The sequence below is a fragment of the Melopsittacus undulatus genome, chromosome 7 (genome assembly GCF_012275295.1).
Source record: "Melopsittacus undulatus isolate bMelUnd1 chromosome 7, bMelUnd1.mat.Z, whole genome shotgun sequence".
NCBI lineage: Eukaryota > Metazoa > Chordata > Aves > Psittaciformes > Psittaculidae > Melopsittacus > Melopsittacus undulatus.
Window position 1 is genome coordinate 64,304,903 of NC_047533.1, and position 15,490 is coordinate 64,320,392.

At 39.8% G+C, this 15,490-nt stretch overlaps 1 long non-coding RNA gene across 1 annotated transcript in view; it reads left to right on the top strand.

The window, feature by feature from the left end:
- Window positions 1-1,153: 1,153 nt before the first annotated feature.
- Window positions 1,154-15,490, top strand: part of LOC115947441 (uncharacterized) — a 52,951-nt gene continuing 38,614 nt past the window's right edge. The window contains exons 1-2 of the long non-coding RNA XR_004081365.2: window positions 1,154-1,290; window positions 9,496-9,666. This is a non-coding gene — a long non-coding RNA (uncharacterized lncRNA). The remainder of the gene's footprint in view (window positions 1,291-9,495; window positions 9,667-15,490) is intronic.

The window sequence follows — 15,490 nt, forward strand, 5'->3', positions numbered from 1 at the left end:
CATTTTCTACTGCAAGTGTTCACAAGATCATAAGCTCAACAACTGCATCATCATATTTTGCATCTGCAACAAACAGGATATGTGGCAGACGGTGACCTGACATCCCTGATGAGTTCAAGTCCTTTCTCCAGCTGAGACAATAAATTTCTCTACACTGTCCTTATTTATAGCTTAAACAGGGAAGAAAATTACTGAGCATTTGACATTCATAGCCTTCTGGCAGAGACTAAAGCCATGGAAAAGCAGAGTATGAACCAGTTTTGGCCAGTGGTTTAGAATATGGTGATTCATCTACTCAAAAACAAATTATAGCCAGTAAATTATATTTACAAAAGGGCACCCTAAAAAGCTGGTAAATTCTAGTCATGGGTGGACTGGCTTTGTAACTTTGCTATAAGATTTTTTAAACAGTCACAGAATGCAACCCTTCTATTCTACAGGTATTTTTATAAGGCAGGATCTTAGAAACAATTTTTCCATGGGTAAAAATATCAGCCATTTTTTGGTAAAGAATTTTTAAGCATTGGCACTCAAGTTAATTGATAAACTATTAAACTGTTAAGTTTCAATTTATAGCAGCTATAATGGCAAGAATATGTGAGTTATCACCCTGTTCTGCCACTAAAGACATACCTCATCTGTTATAGCACAAAATACTGTAAGATGGTTTGTAATGATGCATATATCTTGTTACCTGCTGATAATAACCTATCAGCAGTGACAACAGTTTAATTATATTGCACATCTCCTGCTGGCTTCCAAATATTTCTGCTGCTCTTCACTAATTTCTTGGCTAAAAAATGTATCAGTCTCCTTATTTTACACTAGTACATTAATTTATGAATGGAAGACAGAAAGCTTTTATTATCTGCTGAGGTGCCTGAATTCTTTGTATTGTCATCATGATATAAAATTCTAGCCCCAGCTGCCCATAAATCCTGAAGGATGGTGGAGAAAAGGCCTCACGTCAGCTGAAGGATGTGGAGGAAATCCCAGACTAGACCTCTCACAGGGATGTACAGAATATTATCTCAAAGGTGGCACTCAGCCCTGGCCAAGTGGGGTCTTTGCTTGTATTGATACAGTACAGACAGCTTGAATGAAATGTCTTTCTCTTATATCTTACTTCTTTCTTCTTTTCGTTCAGCTTGATTCTGGGCGTGGGCTCGTAGCACCCATCATGGGAACAGCTCTGGCCCAGCAATAGCACAGGACCGTCCAGTAGGCAGGAACCTCTGAGGTGGACACCAATGGCTAAGGCTCAGTGTTTGGCAAAGAAGCAGTGAGAAGGTAAATTGATCTGGGATTAATTATACGAAATCAGAAGTCTTTTTTTTCTGTGAAAGAATAATCTTTGTGTCCAGGTATTGGGGATCTCCAACTTGGTCCTGTCTCTTTCAGCTCCAGCTCAAAAAGGAGTTCTGAGCATATATTTGAATGAGGATCTATTAATAGTGCATTCTACCAGAGTTTGGTCTTTGCAAAGCTATATCAGCATGTTCATTAATATGTCAGCATTTACTCCTGGAGTGAAATCCTGTCCTATCAAATCCATAAAATAGGAAACAGAAAACTGGGTTGAGTAAGAAGAATGTCTTTAAATTTGGGAACTCCTGATAAAAACGAACATTTTGCTTTATACATATTTCCCTGAATAACTAATAGCTGATAATAAATAATTGATAGTAGGGTTTTCTCCCCTCCATTTCTGAGCAATTGCTCTTATAATACTTTTGAAAATTAGAAATATTTTAGCATGCATGCGCAGCAAATGGGCATATTTGAGATGTTTTTGCTTTGCCTAACATGCTATAATTGGTGTAGAATATTGAAAATGTATTATAATAATGAGAATTGGCAGTGCATTACATTCCTGTAGTTAACACAAACTTTGAAGTCACTATTTTCCAGTGTGAGTTTTTAAGTCCATGGAGAGACCTAATGAAAAACATGAATCCAACTCACTCTCCAGGGTTTTAGCTTCTACTGATGGTGCAGTCATGAAATAGAGGATATAGCAACAAGACCATGTCATATATAAAAAAAAAAAAAAAGGAATAAAATATGTACTTCTGTGCAGGCTAACACGTTTGTTCCAGCAGGTAAGGCTGGGCTGCTCTGCATTACTAATCCTTACAAGCAATAACACTCTACTGGCCTGCAGAACAGTGATCTGCTCTACACCACAAAACATGTTATTTTAATAAAACCAGTCTCACAGAGGGGCTGTTCTGGATTGTCCTTTTCCTTGATCTACTGGCTGCAGCAAGCTGATCTACCTCAGCACAGAAGAAGGAAACATTTGACAGAACCCTGGACCTGACATTGGAGGTTTGTGTCAAATCTATTACTGGCCATAGCTTGGAAAAGACTGCAAGCAGAAGTAAGAAGGAACTTTTCAATCTTCAGAAAAATTCTAGCACCGTGTTATCCATACAACCCAATTACTCCCCATCAGCTTGTACCTCTGTCCCCTGTGATCTCTATTTTCATTGAAGATCTAGGAAGCCTCAGAATTGATCTGACCATAATATTCTTTTTTTCGAAGGCAATTCAAACATTCCTGAAGACAGCAGTGTATCACAGAATCATTTTGGAACAACTGTTAACCTAGTGCTGCCAAGTCCACCATTAAGCCATGTCCCTATGCACAGATCTACACATCTTTTAAATACCTGCAGTGTGGTGACTCAGCCACTTTCCTGGGCAGCTGTTCCAATGCTCGATAGCCTTTTTGTGAAGATATTTTTCATAATAGCCAATCTAAACCTCCCCTGGCACAACTTGTGGATGTTTCCTCTTGTCCTACCACTTGTTACTCAGGAGACCAACACTCACATTGCTACAACATCCTTTCAGGTCATTGTAGAGAGACGTAAGGTCTCCTTTCAGCCTTCTTTTCCCCAGGCTTAATAACCTCAGTTCCTCAGCCACTCCTCATACGACTCGTTCTCTAGATCCTTCACTAGCCAATACTCCCACCCAGCCTGGTGTTGTCTGCAAGCTCTGCTGAGGGAGCACTCAGTCCCCTCATTCAGATCACTGATAAAGATAAAAAACAGAACTGGCCCAAAACAGCCCTGGGGAATACCACCTATGACTGGCCACCAACCAGATGTAACTCCTTTCACCACAACTCTTTTGGCTCAGCCTTCCAGACAGTTCATTTACTCAGGGAACAGTCTGGCTGTTCAAGCCATCAGCAGCCAATTTCACCAGGGGAATGCTGTGGGAAATGGTGTTAAAGGCTTTACTACATAAATATCCACAGCAGTTTCCTCATCCATTAAACAGGCCACCTTGTCATGGAGATCAGGTCAATTAAGCAGGACCTACCATTCATAAAGCCACACTGACTGGTTGTTCTGTATGTGCCATGTGATGATACTCAAGATGATCTGCTCCACAACCTTCCCTGCCATTAACATCAGGCTGACAGGCCTGATCAGTTCCCTGATCTTGCTTCAGCCCTTCATGTAGATGGGTGTCACATTTGTCAAATTCCAGTCTCCTGGGATGCCTCATTTTGCTCCCTTTCCCCTTCATATCTAGTTTAAAGCTCTTTCAATGAGCCCTGCTAACTTCTTCATGATCATTTTTCTCCTTTGAGACAGGTATACCTCATTTGTTGCCAGAAGGCCTGGTGTCATGTAGACTGATCTATGATCAAAACCCCTAAAATTCAGCTGGTGACACGAGGCTCAGAGCCAGGCACTGATCTGCTGACTCTTTCTGTTTCTTCTCTTATCATTCCTTGCAACTGGAAAGATAAAGGAGAGCACTACTTTTGCTCCTGATCCATTAACCAGTTGCTCCAATGCCCAGAAGTCTCTCTTGCTTGCCCTCAGGCTTCTTGCTTCCGCTTCATTGCTGCCTACCTTAAAAATCAGTAATGAGTAATAATCTAAGGGCCATACGAGAGTAGGAAGCTTTCTCTTCACATCTTTAACCTGGGCCCCAGAGGAGCAGCAGACCCACTAAGCAGTGGGTCTGGTCTACATGTTGGGCCCTCTGTTGCTGTCAAAAAGGAGTCTCCTATGACAATGACCTGATTTTTTTCTCTATGGAAACTGTTTTGATGCAGGGCAAAAGATAACCTCAGTGACACCTCCGTGCTAGCTGAACTACTGCTCAGTTCCACTTGCACAGTCTCATACCTATTATGTGAAGGCACCTGGGAAGGTGAAGTAGTCACAGAGGAGACATGCCTGCTGTGCCAGGCAGGAACTTGCTGCCATTGACCTCTGTCCTTTAAGTTGTGTTCCGCCAAGCAGAGAGAGGATAGGGGATCGTCCATATTACATGCTGCAGCCTCGCACTGGGCTGGCAGCTGTGTCAGTCATGGTGGCTGCAGAGCTTGGAGAGGCTATGACTTTCCACCAGATAGATACTGTTGCACCATGGTTGAGCTGACAGGACCCTTCCTGCAAGCCGTTCTGCCCGAGCTGCTGCGCAGATTGCTGCACCACACCCTTCTTACCTGCCCTGATGGCTCACACTCCTTAAGGACTTCTCTTACACATGGAGCAGGGGGCTTGCTCACCGTTGCTCCAGGTCCCATCAGCCACTGTCACCTAAGCTGCAGGCTCCTGGTGACTCTCTCAGCTCCTCTCAGGTTCCCCAGGTCAAGAACCTCCCTGTGCACCATACTAGAACTCTTCACAGCCAATCATGCCAGGACTGGAGCTGCTTGCCTCCTTATAATGTTGCATTCTAAAGAGTTTGCAAAGCTGACCTTTATTGTTTGAGTTCATAGAGCTGAATTGATTGGTGGCTATAAAGCCATGCTACTTGTTCTTAAAGAGTTTAGAATAGTCCAGTAGACTTACAAAGAATGAATACCTCTATCAATCTATAAAACACATTTGTTTATACTAAGTTGATCTCTAATGAATTATCTCCTTCCAAGATAAAATAATGAAGTGATACCTTTCCATTTATCTAGTACATTGTATAAATTGGTAACTGTAAAAAGAAACAAACACAATCATAACAGGCAAAGCAAGTGCTGTGCTAATGACTATTTGGAAAGTATATAAAAACATACTGTGATAATTATAATCACAAATCTGTTCTGCAAGATCAGACTCTTAAAAGAAAGCAGCACAAATATACCTGCTGTATACAGAAAGAATCACAAGGTAGTGGCTGTGCAGAGCAAGAATTTCCTAATACTGACTTTTACAGATGAAGTTTTGCAGGTTCTGACAATAGAATCCTTCACAAGTTTCTGCCCCACTTGTTTTTCCTCCTGCCTATAAGTTTTATTAAGTAGAAAGTAGTATTTTTAACAACAGACTTATAAATGCATTTGCTTACTCAGATTTACAACCTCCCTATTATACTGCTGTCAGCTATGGTGTCTCCATATCTCTGTTTTCAGTGGGTTTCCACTTGACTGAAGATTTTCAGTTCCTTGCCTGCATTTAATGTTCTTTCAAGTGTATACACTAAGACAGTAAATAACTTTTCTCCCACCTTCTTCTTTCTACCTTGCTATGTAAACCACAGTCACAGCAATGTCTGGTTTTTCTCATGTTTTCTGTGTGAGTTTGTTAGGAAACAATAACGAATTTTCACTGGATAGCACCAATTCTACGTGCTTGCTGATGTCTTTCACACAGCAGAAACAGAGAAATGGGTGCCAGGTATGAGGTTAAACACAGTACTTGAGCTATGTCTTTTATATGTATCGCAAATCTTATGAGAGAATTTAAGAAACATTAACCAAAACCAATTGCAAGCTAAGCAATGTATTTTTTCAATACAAGAAAGAAAGAAATCCAAGGGGATGTTAAAAGCTGTAAAATACTCACAAGTCTCAGAAAAGCCATGCAGCAAGTCAGCACAGAAGTTAGAATAAAGTTTGCACTAGTGACAGCAGCAATGCTCCACCCCCTCCTCCTCCGTTCTCTTTTACTTTCAGTTGTTATATAATAATATAGGACTATGTTTATACTAAATATAACACAGAACTTATTGTCACCAAAAATAGCAGATACTAAGGATTTCCTACTGCTATTTCTGAGAAAAATTGAAACTTGGGGAAAAACAAAACACAACAGAACCAAATCGTGGTGAAAGACATATACCTGTGATTTAGCAGGCAAGCAAGTGACTGACAAACAAGAAAGGCAGCTTATTGCTGGTCCAAACAGCAACATTTATGCATGCTACCTCTTACCCTTCCATAAAGGGAAGAAAGTGTGCAGTTGCCTCTTCAGGGTCACTTCCCCTTTGTAGCTTCTATGTATCCTTCCCAGCCTGAGCTCTGAAGAGTTGCTTAACTTAGAAGCAAACACTGTAGCTTTATGCTGTAACTCCTCCTCCTCAGCCTTTTCAGTGTTTTACCCTGTAGCTACCACAAAGGGGGGAACAGGAGTTGCTTCTCAGGGCAAGACCAAGAAAGAAGAGCACAACCGTGGAAGAGGGTTTCAGGAATACAAAAGCGCTTCTGCAAAAGGTGCAGCATCTGACATGCTGTGGGACGACAGGGCAGAGAGGTGTCCTAAGTCTAGGTGACATCAGAAGGGGATCTCTGTAAAGGATCTGAAGCAATTCCCTGCAAATTGCACTGAACTCAAAAGTTGTGGATTTTAGCTGTTAAGAAAACGTAGTTAGTGCCTGTGATAATTACAGGATATAGCAGCTGTGATTCTAAATCCTGCTTAGACAACTCACAGTGAAAAACCTTTCTAACTTGAGTTAAACTTCATAAACATTGTCCTACAGATGAAACTTGGCAGCTGCCTGGGAGTGCTCTCAGGTTTCCAAGACCCACCTCTGAAGAGTCATACACTCCAGAGGCAACAGTGAAAATGGCACTTCTTTTCTCTGTAGTCTTGTTTTGTCTGGAAGAGTTATCCTCTTCTGTGGGTGCTGGTTGTTATTCTGTGCATGTCATACTCCGGGAGGTGGTAAAAATATTTTCAGCTAAATGAGAATGGTTTAGAAATTACTGTCTCCTTACTGAAGAAGAGATATGCTTCTAGAGTTGGACATTTCCTTCCTGTTTCTCAATGAAATAACATATTTTTTCCAGGAATACTATTATAAAACTGGTGAACAATAGCAGTCAGTTTCCTGTGCTGTGATATTCTGTTACCGTCAGATTCAGAAGATCTACTTAAGGACATCAGTAAGACTGCTGTATCTTGAACAACTGTTGTACAAAAGAGAGAAATAAGGACTGGAACTGAGTGTTCCCTAACAGTGCCACATGGCAGATTCACTACATGAGGCAGCTTACTGTCATTTCTCAGCATCCCTGTGCACAGTACCCTGTGGTCCAATGCTTGGGTCTAGTATCCATTCTGGATGCAGGTGAGGCATCAAAGGGAAATGTCACCACACTGATTAGCTCTTGTACAGGATCTGGTTTGCAGTCGCTAGCACTGCAAAGAACCTTCCAGCAGCTTAACACAAGACAAAAAAAGCAGAACTCACAATTGCATGCTCTTTAGGGACTCTTGTCTCTCTCAGATAACATTGCATCTGTGTCTCCAGAAAAGCAGCTGCTCCTGCGCCTTGCACTCTGTCTCAGTGTAGAGTGTTAATGTCACTTTTTAAGTGGTTGTGGAGATCTCAAAGGTGAAATCTAACTCAGCTGGAGGTTGCTAGAAACCTGGGCAGGATCTGAAAGAGAAAATGAAAGTATAGACTTGGCTGGAATTGTACAAAAATAAAGTAAAAAGGAGGTACCAGCATTGCAGGAAAAAACACCAGCCTGAATAAATATTTAAACCAAAGGAACATGCTCATTTACTAACTGCTTTGTGATAAGGGTACTTCTTCTAAGAGAAAGTGGTCATAAACACCTGTGTTTACATAAACACCTTCAGTTTACTCCAGCTCAAAGAATGAGAGTGAATGGTTTCATGCATACATGTGAATGTATTTGGTCTTGGGATCCCAAAGTCTCTCATATTTGTTGCTGTTTAAAACTGAAGGAAAACAGATTGTTTTCCACTTGTCTTCACTTTTTGACATGGTGTCTTCTCTACTATAATTCGTCAGAATTTTCTCAGCTAGGAAAAATTTATAAGCAAACAGCCAAAACCAGGCACACAAAACTTTAGGCATTCATGAGTTATTCTGTGGGAAAAGAGGAAGAATCACTTTTTTTTTAGTCACTTTCCAAACTATTTCCTTTGAACACTGGGAAAGGGAAATACTGCATATAGGGTGGATTTTTATTTTGTTTTAAACTACCTCTCTGGGTTTGTTCCTTTTTTAAGAATTATATTTTGCTGGCAATTCTGAAGTTAAAAGGTTTTAATTTCTAGCTTAATATAGAAACTGCTCCTACCATTGAACTAATTGTAGATAAAAATAATGCCAGTATCAGTATGTATTATGTTACAAGAGAGTGGCCATACCACCGGCATTCTTTCAAAATTTAATTCTCATTAATTATCTTAATTACACAAAAATATCCTTCCTAATGACATAAGGGACATTTTATGGTTACCTAAACGCTACTAACCATATCAAGGTGTTTATTTGTAGCATAAATTATTCTCTTACAGGCATAATACCCCTTTCTAGCTTGTGCAAGATTAATTTATAGTGGACACAGGCTATTTGGCAAGATATTGGCAATTGCTCTCACTAATGAGCTAGTAAATTCTTATTTAGCATTGTAAGTGAAGTGAGAAAGAATGTAACTTACATTGTGCGAACAGTAAAGTGAAAACAGATGCATGAACGTCATCTTGAAAATACAGCAGGATAACTGAAAAATCAAACGTGATCATCCTGATTTGAAGGAACAGTAGCCAAATGTTTTGTGTGGCTGCACAATAGCCAACAAAAAGTTTGGGTTTGCTATACTCTTAAAAGTTTGCCTGTACTCTCATGAAATTCATTCCTTTGGAACTAGTATTAGTTCTGCTGCTGAACATCAGGAGAGGAAGTGTTGCTACAGGGGCAAGAGTGAAGAAGGGGGGAAGAAGGCTTTTTCAGAGCAATGTGATATGAGTGATTGCAGAAAAATGCCATGTTTTCTGAAGGTAGTCTGTGAAAAAGTGGCAGTTCTTGCAGGGCAGGATGCCTTCAGGACAGCCCCCAACTGACCCAGCTCAGAGCCAACTTTCTTTGGTAAATTTCTGAGTGCTTAAAGATGGGACTGCACTGTGCTTTTCTCACCTGCTGTCTTGGTATCAGCTCTTTTAAAAGAATAGTCTTGAAATGGAGGCCTGCTCTGAGAAGACATCAGCTTTGATAAGCCATTATGCTCTCACAAGCATAATGATTTTCTTTTTGTTTATTTACACTGAACTCCAAGATTTTTAGAGAACCTGAACCCAAATGTACAGGCAGATGCAGAGGACGGTAATTGCAATTTGAATAATGTATCTTCCTGAGTATTTTTTTATTATACTGTTTCTGCTGTGTTTGAAGTTTTGCCGCAGGGCTGAACTACTACACTCTCAATTATTAACCTCATGAATTTCTGCATAAGAAAATTAAAGAGCTGTTGTTTTCTTGCTTTAGGTGACAGAGTTGATATAAAGAGCAGATAAGCATGTACAACTTTGGCTCTTCCCAATCCCAGGGTGGCAGCTGGAGGACTTAAGTCAAGGGGAAACAGCTTTCTGCCTCTAAGGAGTCACATCCCAGTCATCCCACCAACATTCCTCATTACTGCATGTTGAGTCATATAAGGTGAGCTTGGATTCTAGTGGTAATGGCTAGCAGTCAAGTGCCTTGCTCCTCAGCAAGAAGATAGAGGAGAACTTGTATGATGAGGAACATACGTAAATCAATCTTTGATACATGCTAGGAAGGTGTATTTCTGGAAATCATAAAACTTCAGCAAGCCATACACATAACTGAATTTGGGAACTGTCTTGAACCAGTGCTGTAACAGCACATAAACCTGTATTCAAGACTGAAGTAATTCTATGGTAGAGTAATTGCTGTGATAGGGTATGCAATATACAAAACATATTGCTAGGTGGGAATGTGTGAAAATCTATGCAACTTCATTCTCTACTCAAATGCTTTTTTGAATTTAGGTGCTATGCACATTCTTTAGGTAATTTGGCACTTTCTGAACTGGGTAGCTGAAGCCTAGTGCAGTGTGCTTTGGGAGTTGGGCAGATGTAACTGTTAGGTTTCACATGCTGAGCAGGACACAGACTGAATTAGCCAATTAGCAGGGCTGGGAGAAGCCTTTTGAGGGTTTAAATGCCCTTGGCTGCGCTGGTCATACCTGAAATCGTAGCTCAGGATCCTCCCCTGAAAGCAGTACCTTTCTTCACTTTAAACCACAACATCCAAAACATATCTGTCAAATTTAATCTTTTATTTTATTAGATAAGCATCTTTTAAGTGTTACTCAACAGAAATTCAAGAACAGTGAATTAAAGAGTTAAAATGAAACATCATAATAATGAAACGGAGTCACATGGGAGTGGGATACTTTTCCTCAAAGTTAACTATTTGTCAAAATAATTTGTTGAGATTTCTCAGTCTTAGTTGTGTGGACACCCTCTCTGAGTTTAACAGCCTGCTTTGTGGCTCACTTTACCATTTGCAGTTGAAGATTTCAGGAATATAGGAGAATTAGATCCTAACTCATATGATGATACAGATGACTAAGTCTTACAAAAAAGAAATAACATACAGAAGAGAGCTGGAAGAGGCAAGAATGCAACTGAGTAATGATGTGTATTCTATCAAGATTATTTCCCCCTTTTTTCCTTTTTAATACTAAATGCAATAACCGTGACATATATATCATTTCTCATTTGATAACACTATTCTGTAGTTTCATTATACTGTATTACCACTGGTTTCTTTAACACTCAGCTTTTGTGACAAAGGTATAAATCACTCAGTGGAAAGTAATTTCTGTAGAGAGAAAACAAGAACTTTGGCTACCAAGTGGACAGAATGTATTGTAAACACTGGAAAATCAAGCGATTCTGCACAACATACTGTATTTAGCCAAAAGGAAGGAAAGGAATTTCTCCAAGTAGTTTAACATTAAATTAGGAATCACACCAAATTCAAGGTTGTCTTTGGTTTTGTTGTATCACTTTCAGGTTACTAGGGTATATAAAGAGCCTTTTTATGTATTATGACACACTTGTGCGATATTAAACTCCCACATTACCCCACAATATATTTCTTGCTCCTTTACATGAAAAAAAATCAATGTGCTTTCTGTGGGAAGTCTTAATATGTAGGATACTATGTACAGAAAGGATGAATGCACTGGGAGTTACCAATAGTTTTGACTAGATGATGGAAAAATAGTGTTTTGAAATTTACTGTCAATAACTGGTAATTTTTCATTTCAGTCCTGGGATTTTTTGCTAGCTTACTGTTCTCAGATCAGCAATTTGTCCCATCTGTTATTTCTTACCTTTCCCCAGAGCATGTTATTCAGAGGCAGCAGCTTCCTCTGAATGGTGCCTCTGCTTTCACTGGCCCTGCATGGGACACAGAAATGTTCAATATGCATAATAGAGTCCCCATTTTTAACCTCCACTGCTTCTGAATTGTTCTACCCTCTGTCTTGTGACTGATTAGACTGTGTCACTAAAATTCATTATAGGAAATCAAATGATGTCACTGTCCTGGGTTCAGCAGTAGCAGTCATTTTTTCTCCTTAGTAGCTGGTGCAGCGCTGCAGTTTTGACTTTTGGCCTGGGAACAGTGCTGATAACACCAATGTTTTTAGTTGTTGCTCAGTAATGTTTAGTCTGACCAAGGACTTTCAAGTCTCATGCTCTGCCAGGCAAGAGGGGAAACCTGGAGGAAGCAGAGACAGGACACCTGACCTAGACTAACCAAAGAGATATTCCTTACCACAGCACGTCATGCCCAGGATGCAACTTAGAATTACCCAGAAGGGCTAGCTCACTGCTCTGTCAGGCTGGGTATCGGTGGTTGGTATTGTATTCTCTTCCCTTGCTATTTCTCTTATCATTATTATTATTGGTGGTAGCAGCAGTGGTTTGTGTTATACCTTAGTTACTGGACTGTTCTTACCTCAAACCGTGGGAGTTACATTCTTTCAATTCTCCTCCCCATCCCTCCGGGAGTGGGGAGAGGAAAAACGGGGGCAGTGAGAGATCATCTGCGTGATTTATGACTGAGCTTAAACCACGACAGGCACATAGCAGCAGAAATGTGCAGGGAGTTTCCAAAATTCTCAATTTCCCTGATTATTTATCCCCAGCCAAAGATAAGGTGTTCATGGACAGGATTTCCTATAGCAGGCCTCTATAGTGAGCAGTCCTGGTGAATTGTCTATATCAAGGTTGAAAATGGACTTGACTTGCAAGTACTAACAGTGGACAAGAACAGAAGCAAAGACTGTTGATGGTGGCTTGGCAACTTCTCAGACCCATGGCCAGACCAGGCCCACCCACAGTAAAACAAGAAGATCCCTGCTTTCTAGAGATAAAAGGCCTATAATGTGACATTTAGCTGTGTGAGAATTTCACTGTTTCCTAATATCAGCATGTCTAGCTGCCCCTGATCTATGACTTGCAGCTCTTGCTATTCTAGGAGATCTTCAATCTGCTCAAGATTGTGCAAACTAGGGAAAGACCAAAGACTGACTTCTGGGTTGTGTGCAAGCATGGAGTGTAAAGTAGCAGCAGCTGTTTAAATTGCCACTGTAATGATGTCCAATCTAAGGAAACAGAGAGTAAACCAAAATCTTTTGTCATTACAGTTAAATCAAAGTTTCTGTGCATTGAAATAAAAGATGAAAGGTGCTCAGCAGATTATGGCACTCTCCAGAGTTGAAAATGTGGCAGAAAAAACACAACTTTTTCTAATAAAACAATGCTGAAGAGATGAGATTCAAACCACCCACTGTTGCTAACTTTGCCTTCTTGTCTATGGCTCCAGAAGCTACTTATACAGTACTTTGTCAAATATAACCAAACAGTAGCATCCAGATGTAGCTGGAATATAAATGAAAGTCATGTATACAGAATGTTAATCAATATAGGCAAAGACACTTTTTCACTGGAACAAGCTATGAAACAGAGTTAAAAAGGCTGTAGAGGACATCTCAATTAAGAATGCAAGTAATGATATATATGGCTATTAGGCTTCATGTATATATTTATTAAACAAATCAAGCTCAAACTCAGGAAAATACATCGCCTCAAAAAGATTTCATTTTGCAAGGGTGCAACTACATATAGTCCATAAATCCTATGTGATGAAAGGTACTAAGTAGTAAACTTGCAATATATGGAAAGGTAGTCAGTGTAGGCACACCCCAGAACAGTTGACTTGATGTCACCTGAGAAAGGCTGATACAATCTCTCCAAAATCTTAGATGCAGAAAACTATAGCATTTCTTGTCACTTCCCAGATACCTAAATCACTGGCAAGAGCTTGTCATTTCAGGCTTTTTTACCACAGGGTTCCTTCTGAAGTGACTCCCACTGAATTTAGCAAAACACATCTATTTTTGTGCGGGTCCCAATGTAAATAGTTTCCTGTCTTTAAAATTAATGTTTTGTGGCTTAGGGAAGGGATATAATGGAGTTCCTGCTGATATTACACTTTCTTGCAAACCTTTCCATGTATTTATACCAGTGGAGACTCTGTAATTTCCTAGATTTGCATTACATGCAGCTGGTACATAAAATTGCATGCTTTACTTGTTTCATTCCTGGGTGACTGTATGAAATCAATTTTAATCTACCCTGATACACATATCAGTAGAAACTGAGACCTAAAACTCTGAGAGAAAGGGATAAGTCTTTACACTGAATATAGGAAAAAGTGATTTGAAATTCTGGTGATGGTGTAAATTCATAATATCCTAAACCACAAAGTCTTGGAGGCTTTTTTCACTGCCAGTCACTCCAATTAGTAAAAGCTATATTCAGCAATTTTTGATAAAATGCTGTATGCTTTACTTTGGCTGGAATAGGAAGTCTAGTTTAAAATGGTGGGATTTGATGTTTTGTACATTTCTCAGAAGCAGGGTGAATATATGAAGCTGGTGGCTTTTTCATGTCTGCCTGGGGAACGTAAATTGTGTGGTTGGTGAAGGAGAATTGTGTAACTTGAGGATTTAAAAGTACTAGAAATAGTAATATATTCCACCTGATCAGTTGAAAATAACTTCCTCACCTGAGAAGAGCAGAGATGGTTTCCTGTGATCATTCACATCATGATTTCTGGGGGGTTTCTCTTTCCTCCTCCCTGCTCCAGTTGTTGCTGAAGACCTGCTCACAAGTTCTGTTCTTATAGCACTAGTCTCCACTGATCCTTTTTCCTTTCCAAAGCAAAATTTAGATTTCATGGTCATGTTGACCCATAATATTCTGCTGTGAAGATGAGCCCCACTACCATAAGGAGCCAACTTCACACTCCATAAACATTGGTCAACAACAGAAAGCTTCCTGTGCCATGCCAAAAGTTATTCAAGAGGTAATGGTGGATATATATGTAATAACTCTGTCTGAAAGGGTCTGTTAGGATCTGGGATTTTATCAAGGATTACATTATTTACTTTATCTCCTTTCCATTTCTTTCCCAAATAAGGAGGTTGGCCCTTCAGATAATTTAGATGAGTCTTCCATTTTTGATTACACCTTCTTTTAATATTTTGCTTAAAAATACATTTTTCTGATGTATATGAAATGTTCTTCAGTTGTCTGTAAAATACAGTTTTTAGTTAACTGTGTTAAACCAAAAATTGAATTGTAGAGGTTTTGTGACCCTGTTTCTTCCATCCTTCTGCCTCAGGGCATGAATGTGTGTGTATAAACCATACCTAGTGGATATTTTATTGAAGTCTCTTCAAAACCAGTACACTGAAGAACTTCACAGGGCTGTGAAGAGAGGAGTCCAGCAAAGGTAGGATTCTGTGGCAAATGCAGGGGAACTGAGAGAATGAGAAAACACATAGCAGAGAGACAGGTCTTGGAGGTACTCGAGAAGAACTTACAGAGGAACAGAGTGAAGTGAGCATTATATGCTTTAAATCAGGACCAGAAATGCTGTTCCTCCATGCAAGGATGAGTGGGCAGGGAGGGTGATATGTTTAAAATATCCATGATCTATTGCTACGAGTTTATAGATTTTACACCTGGAAATATTATAAACAGGCAAAGTAAAAACTGTTGTCTGACACTGGAATACATGCTTCACTTATAAACCTACCCCAAACAGAGGATCAGAAAAATAGTAAGCAACAGGGATAGGACAGGTGATTTTCAACCTTAATGGTTCTACAAAACCATTGAGTAAAACCATTAACCCCGCACTGCCTAGTCCACCACTAAACCATTTTAGAGATTAAGACATATTTGAAACACATGTCAGGTGAGGAAACAGCAGCTGCTATAAATTGGTATAGGCCCCAGTTTTGCTGCTACATGATCAATGCCTACCAGTATAGCGGATTTTGTAGTTTTCACTTCCAGAGAAACTACATTTCTACCCCAAACAAAATATTATATCACATTCTTCTCTGTAATAATGGCTGCTGGTGTTATAA